Source organism: Ornithorhynchus anatinus, chromosome 18 (genome assembly GCF_004115215.2).
Source record: "Ornithorhynchus anatinus isolate Pmale09 chromosome 18, mOrnAna1.pri.v4, whole genome shotgun sequence".
Lineage (NCBI taxonomy): Eukaryota > Metazoa > Chordata > Mammalia > Monotremata > Ornithorhynchidae > Ornithorhynchus > Ornithorhynchus anatinus.
The window spans coordinates 34,700,041-34,707,606 of record NC_041745.1 but is presented as its reverse complement, the minus strand read 5'-3'; positions in this window follow the sequence as shown (position 1 = coordinate 34,707,606).

Below are 7,566 nucleotides of genomic sequence, written 5' to 3'. Positions count from 1 at the left end.
GGAATCCATCACTCCTCCCACTGGGTAAGAGACTAGAGAAGTCCCGACTCTTTTTTTGTTTTTTCCATATACAGTATGGAAAAAAAACACTTTCAAATCATTCAGTAGTATTTATTGAGCACTCACTGCCGAGCACTGTCCTAAGCGTTAAGGATAGGACAACAGAGTTAGTAGACACAATTTCTGTCCTTGGGGAGTCGATGGGGAATCTCACCTCTACAGAAACAATGTGCTTGGCACATAGTAAGCGCTTAACAAATATCATCATCATTATTATTATTATTATTATTATTATTGTCTTCAAATACTGAAGGGTACAATCTTCCTTTCTATCTTCTCAATTTTGTCATCTTGCCCCTTCCCAAGACCCTATTGCTTCCTTCCTTTTTCCTTTGTCATGGTCCTACCAATTTCCATCTTTAGGGTTCCAGTTCTATTTCCCTTCTCAAACCAAATGCTGCAGAATTTTCATCAAGCCTGGGTGAACTAAAGAGTTGTGGAATTTCAAAAATAAAAATTATATTTGTAAAGCGATTCTTGTGTCTGCCCGAGCAGTTAGTAAAATGCCTGGCATATAGGCGCTTAAGGAGTACCATTGAAAAAAAGTGTTGTCTACCAAATTGCCTGGAATGCTTTAAGTAAACAATACCTTATATCGCTATAAGGCAGATCAGTGTAGCAGAGCCCCTCTTTCCAAAGAGACAGATGGTGGAAGAGTTGTAATTAAGCAAATCACCGGTTGGCTCCTTTAAGGTTAATTGAAATTTAAATATACTTGCTTTTATTAATACCTCATTAATTTCTCAAGACAGAGTTTGGCAGTCTCTAATAATGTTCCTTTGTGTAGGTGAAGGAAAAGAATGACATTTGACTATATCGGCATCCCTACTGCTACGCTGATGTAGGTGAGCTAGGAGGGATGGGGGAGGTGATGAGTTTAAATATAGTGCTTCTAGTATGACAACAGTAATTTAAATTTGTGATGTGCCCATCGCAGTGAACTTCCAAATTCATATGTATGTCCCCCCCCAAAACTGTTGTTAGAAGCACGGTAAAATTGTTTCCCGTAGAAATATCTTGACAAAGAATGAGACTTCTGCTGAACTCTGAAAGAAAGCAAGCCTGGGGCAGTGAGGATTGACTCCTTATTCCTTACTATTCCTCTGCAGGAAAGCAGGTGGCTCCTGGAGTTCACATAGGAATCCTAGCAGATCAATCCCTGGTTACTTTCAATTCTCCAGTCAGTTGAGAAAATCGTGAACACCAAAGGGACAAGCTTCCAAGCACTAAATTGAACAAACTTGAATTGTACTTAGAATCAAATTGTCTATCGAAAGATTTGCACTTGACCATCATATTTTTCAGACAAAGTCTATTTGGGTCTGAAACAGCCTTTAAAGTGTGAGGCTCTCTAGGTATGAATTTTGAGAGGAGACCTGCCTTCTTGGAAGAACAGGGAGAGTGGAACTTCTATGGATCAAATTCACTTTTAGACTGTAAGCTCCTTATGAGCAGAAAACATGCGTACCAACTCTGTTAATATTGTATTTTCCTAAGCATGGACCTAGTGGGTAGAGCATGGGCTTTGGAAATCCAGAAGGATCTGGGTTCCTGGTTCCTGCTGTGCCACTTGCCCTTGGCCAGCCACTTGTCCTTATGTGGCCTTGGGCATTTCACTTCTCTGAATCTCAGTTACCTCATCTGTAAAATGGGGGTTAAGACTGTGAGCCCCATGTGGGATATGGACTGTGTCCACTCTGATTAGCTTGTATCTACCCCACTGCCTATTACAGTGCCTGGCATATATTAAGCGCTTAACAAATACCATTAAAAAAGTACTTAATACAGTGCTCTGCACACAGTAAGCACTCAGTAAATACAACTGACTGATTTATTTTAATCTACTTTAGGCCTCTAGAGGTGACTAGAATGGGTTTACTCTAATTTAACCCCAACCTCTTCTCAACATTCTCCCTTCTGTGTGCCTTCTTGGCCTTTTTGCATGTTTTTTCCTTAGTACAGTTCTCTGCACACAGTAAATACTCAGTAAATACTATTGCTTGCCTAATTAGGTCTCATATCAAAGCAATTCACAACTATAGTTGACGCTAATATCCAAGTTAACAGCCTTAAAATACAGAGTTCATTGATCAGTCAGTGTGATCGAGTGCTTACTGTGTGCAGAGCAATGTACTAAGTGTTTTAGCAGAGTTCAATGCAAAGAAAGAAACTTCAACTTTGTGGAAGAACTGACTCTTTCCATATCATAGCTATGCCTTGTTTTAAAAATGGTATTTTAAAGTAGTGAAGCACATATTGGGAAAGAAAATATAACTTAGGAAATTATGTTTTTTTATGTTGAAAGTCAAATAATGAAGTTCATACCAGAGATATTAATTCACTATTCAGGAGTTCAGAAATGATTTTTTCCCCATGCAGGAGTGCAATCATAATTAACTTTATTTCTCTGTAAGCTCCTTTAAAAGGTTGACCTTTATGTAAGTATTAGGGAAGTTAGATGGTGGATTACAGGAGAATCATACCACATCCTTTCTTCTGAAATTAAAAGCATCTGGCAAGCACCTTCTTTGAAATTTCTGTAATGCTTCATAAAGGATAAAACATTGTGAATGGGTCTTTATTTCATCCTTTAAAATCCCCAAAGGAGAGTGTACAACTTCCTTAGGAACCTAGTCCACTGCTTAGCAACCTTTTGTGAGAGGTTTTTCCTTTACCGAAATCTCTCCTCCTGCTTTTTGAGCCCATTTTCATTTCTTTCCGTGGTGGAGGTAGAGAACATCCATCATCTTCTTCCATGTAATATCTCATCTATCTTGTCTATAGATAACATCTGTCTCGCCGCCAACCCCTTTCCCACTTCCTCCCTCTAGTCTGGAACACCCTCCCCTTTTATATACACCATACCACTGCTCTTCCCACCTTCAAATCCTTATTAAGGTCACATCTCCTCCAAGAGACATTCCCCAATTAAGCCCTCTTTTCCTCTAATTCTTCTCCTTACTGCATAATCTATACAGTTGGATCTGTGACTTTTGGGCTTTTGGTATTTGCCTCACCCTCAACCCACAGGATCTATATACAGATCTATAAATGAATCGTAAATTATTTATTAATGTTTTCACCCTCTAGACTGTTAACTCATCATGTGTAGGGAATCATATATACTAACTCGTGGCTTACTTGATAGAGCCCAGACCTGGGAGTCGGAAGAACGTGGGTTCAGATTACAGCTCCATCATATGTCTGTGTGTGACCTTGGGCAAGTCACTTAATATCTGTGCTTCAGTTACCTCATCCGTAAAATAGGGATGAGTGTGAACTCCATGTGGGACAGGGACTGTGTCCAACCTGATTAACTTCTATCTACCCCAGTGTTAGGCACGTTAGACTGTAAGCCCGTCACTGGGCAGGGATTGTCTCTATCTGTTGCCGAATTGTACATTCCAAGTGCTTAGTACAGTGCTCTACTCATAGTAAATGCTCAACAAATACTATTGAATGAATGAACATAGCGAACACTTAATAAGTACCATAATTATTACCATTGTATTGTACGCTCCCAAGCATTTAGTACAGTGCTCCGCACACAGCAAGCACTCAATAAATAACATGGATTGATTGCCTCCCGTTAAAAGTGTTCTCTTTAGACAAAATAATCCTAGTTCATTCTCGCCTTCTTCATATGTTCTGACTCCTCTTTAATTGTGGAATTTCAAACTAGACCCACCTCTTCAGTGTACTTAGTATTAAGTAAAAGGGGAGGATGACTTGGTCATTTCTCTATGTTCCACACCCTGTGCATACATCTCAGTACTGTGCTTACCTTCTTAGTAACAGTGCTACTCCCCTGACTCATACTCTGCAAGGGTCCACTCTGACTTCCTAGAGTCTTTTCCTTGTCATCCTTGGACAGAGCAAGAACATTCCCATATTCATAGGCTCACTTCTTTGAGGACCTTGGCTAACCTGACCCTAATTATACATAGGAGCAGCATGGCCTAGCGGATAGAGTGTGGGTCTGGGAGTCAGAAGGACCTGGGTTCTAATCCTAGCACCACTTGTCTGCTGACTGTGGGCAAGTCACTTCACTTTTCTGTGCCTATTACTTCATCTGTTAAATGGGGGTTGAGACTGGGAGAGCCCTATGTGGGACAGGGACTCTGTCCAACCTAATTATCTTGTAGCCAGCGCTTACTACAGTGCCTGAAGCAAAATAAACGCTTAAGAAATACCACATTTCTTTCTTCTTATGGTATTAGTGCTTACTAAGTGTCAAGCACTGTCCTAAATGCTGGGATTGATTTGCTCAAACACAGTCCCTGTCCCACATGGGGCTCGCATTCTAACAAGGAAGGAGAGGAGCTATCTTATCACCATTTTAAAGAAGAGGAAACTGAGACCCAGAAGAGTTAAGTGATTTGCCCAAGGTCAGTCAGTCAATTGATGGTATTAATTGAGCGCTTGCTGTGCACAGAGCTCTTGGGAGGGTAAATACTATAGAATTGGTAGACGTACTCGCTCACCACAAGGAGCTTAGTCTGGAGAGGGAAGCAGTCGTTAAATTATGGATTTATTGGCAGAGCCTAAGGATATGTATATGAGTGCTGTGGGACTGGGGGTGGGGTGAATTTCAAAGTGTAAGGGGCACAGATCTGAGTACGTAAGTGATGCAGAGGGGAGGGAGGGTGAGGTGAATGAAGACTTAGGGAAGTTCTCTTGGAGGAGATAGGACTTTAGTAGGGATTCGGTGCTGGGGAGAGTGGTCATCAATCGGATATGAAGGAGGACGACATTTCCCGTCAGACGGAGGACGTGAGTAAGGGTTTGGTGGTGAAATCGAGGTACAGCACTTTAATACGCAGCCCAACCCCACGCAGCCCTTTCATAAATATCTTTATACTCTACTATTTCTCCAAACTGTAATTTATTTTACCGTCTGTCTCCTCCCAAAGACTATAAGTACCTTGTAGGCAGGGATCGCATCCAACATCTCTATTGGATTCTACTTCCCCAAGTGCTTAGTACAGCACTCTGCGCACAGTAAGAGCTCAGTGAATTACATGGATTGATCGATTGATAGAGGAGAGAAGTGCGTGGGCTGAGTTGCAGTAGGAGATTAGTGAGGTCAGGTAGGAGAAGGAAGAGCTGATTGAGTGCCTTTAAGGTGATGGTAAGGTATTTCTATTTGAAGCAGAGAAGACTGGGCAATCAGTGGAGGTTTCTGAGGGGAGTTGTGTATAGAACTCCTGTTCTAGAAAAATGATCCGAGCAGCAGTCACTATTGTATTGGAGACACGGGAGTCAGGGCGGCAGTGAGGAGGCTGTTGCAATAGTCAGGGAGGGCAGTGCTTGGATCAGTGGGGTAGCAGTTTGGGTGGAGGGTGAGGAGTGGATTCTAGAGGTGTGAGGGAAGAACCAGCAGGATTTGCTGACAGATTGAAAATGCGGAGTGAATGAGAGAGATAAATCGAGGATAATGCCCAAGAGTAGTGAGAATCTGGTGATGTGTTCTCAGGTGATGACTCCACCCCTGCTGCCATTTCTCCATAGCTCCTCTCCCACACTCCTTGCAATAGAAGTGTACCTCAACCTAGAAAGGTTGGGGAACATTGCTCTGGGCCCCTTTCCCATGCTTAAACAGGCCCCTTATCCTTTTTCAGGAGTTCTTTAGTGAAGCAGGTTCCAAAACCCAAATCTCTTTCAGGAGCCCATTCCATTATTTAACTTGCGGTCAGGAAATGCTTCCTTTGACAGATGCTGCGGTTTGAGCCTATTTCCTCATGTTTTGTTCTCAGTGACGATGGAGAAATGACTGGTCACCATTCCATACCTAGAGGCATTCAGGTGTTTGAAGACTGTTCTCGCTTCACACCCTTTCTCTTGTCCAGGTTGAATAATGCTAGTTCCCCATAATTTTTCTTTGTAACCTTCCCCCACTGCGATTGCTGCGTGTCTGGTTTGGACTGGGGCTGGGTACGAGAGGAACCGCCCCCCCTGTGCTGAAGGTGCAGCATATCCTAGAGGATAGAGCACGGGCCTAAGATTCAGAAGAACCTGGGTTCTGGTCCCTGCTCCGTCACTTCTCTGCTGTGTGACCTTGCACAGCTCACTTAACTTCTCTGTGCCTCAGGTACCTCATCTGTAAAATGGGGATTAAGACTATGAGCCCCATGTGGGACACAGTCGGTGTCCCACCTGATTAGTTTGTATCTACCCCAGCACTTAGTATAGTGCTCGGCACACAGTAAGCACTTAAAAATGCCATTAAAAAAATAAAAATAAAATAAGAGCTGGTGGTCCCTTGAGGGAGGATCCTCTATCCTTTACTTTAAGCTTTAGATTATCAGCTGGTTGTGGGCGGGGACTGTGTCTGTTGTATTTTTACATTGTACTCTCGCAAGCACGTAATACAGTGGACTGCCCACAGTAAGAGCTCAGTAAATACGATTGACTGACTGTACTGGCAGCCTGTGGGGGTGGACTGGGGATTGGATGGGGTCAGAGCTCTGGAGCCCTGGAGGCTGTGGGCACCTCTCGTGGCTGACCGTCACCATGTTGCTCCTCTGGCCCCGGCTTCGGCCGCCGCACAAACAGTCGGGCTCCTAGGCTCGGCCGTGGCCCACACCTGCTGCTATTTTCAGCCGCCCTTGTTTGTTTGTGTGCTTCTCTACTAGGCCATCTTTCATTTCCATATAGGCCTAGTTACTAGAACTGAGTCATGTATGTGCATCTTTGATGTCAGACATTTCTGGGTAACATCCTCGTGGTCATCTGCTCTCCATTTAAGCACCTTCATCTGCACTCCATTTAAGCACCTTTTGCACTATTCTTCTATCTCAACTAGAGCTTGTTTCCAGAGTTAAAAAGTCTCTCTTTTGTTTCTCGATCTTTTCATCCTGTACATTGCTTTCCACTCTCCTTTATTTTCTTTGAAAGTGCATATCATTTGGCTTTAGGACTTCAATTCCACTGCTTTTAAATTTGCCTGTTGCCTTTCTTCTCCCTTTGCCCGGGATTCTCTCCTATGTTTCTTCTACTAAAAGGCATCATCTGGCTGGATTAATGCCCAAGTACTTGTGATTCATATTCTGATTTCCCACTTTTGTCTTTTTGTTCATCTCTAACAAATGTTCAAAGCCTTGTCTGTAAACATTATGGACATCCAGGATCTACCTAAGCTGTGGTAAGCTAAATTGATGTATCTGAACAAGGATAGATAGCAGGCTGTTGGCTTCTATGTTGTGGCTAGATTTCAAACAAAGATAGTAAAATTGATATTGCCCGGATTTGGAACTCTGATATCTTGTGCAGGTGCTTTTCCACGGGGGAAAATTACTTATTTTCCATGTTTTTGACAATGCATGAAATGATTCGACTGAACCAGCTCAATCAACTACTAGCAAAGGAAATGTTTGAGGACAACATTTCCTTTTTAGACTGTCCCTGAAATTAAAAAAAAAAAATATTTTAGTAAAGATACTTTGAGTACAACGGCTGGGTGAAGAAAAACGATTGAATTGCCTCCCTGTTTTGTAGATGAGAAAA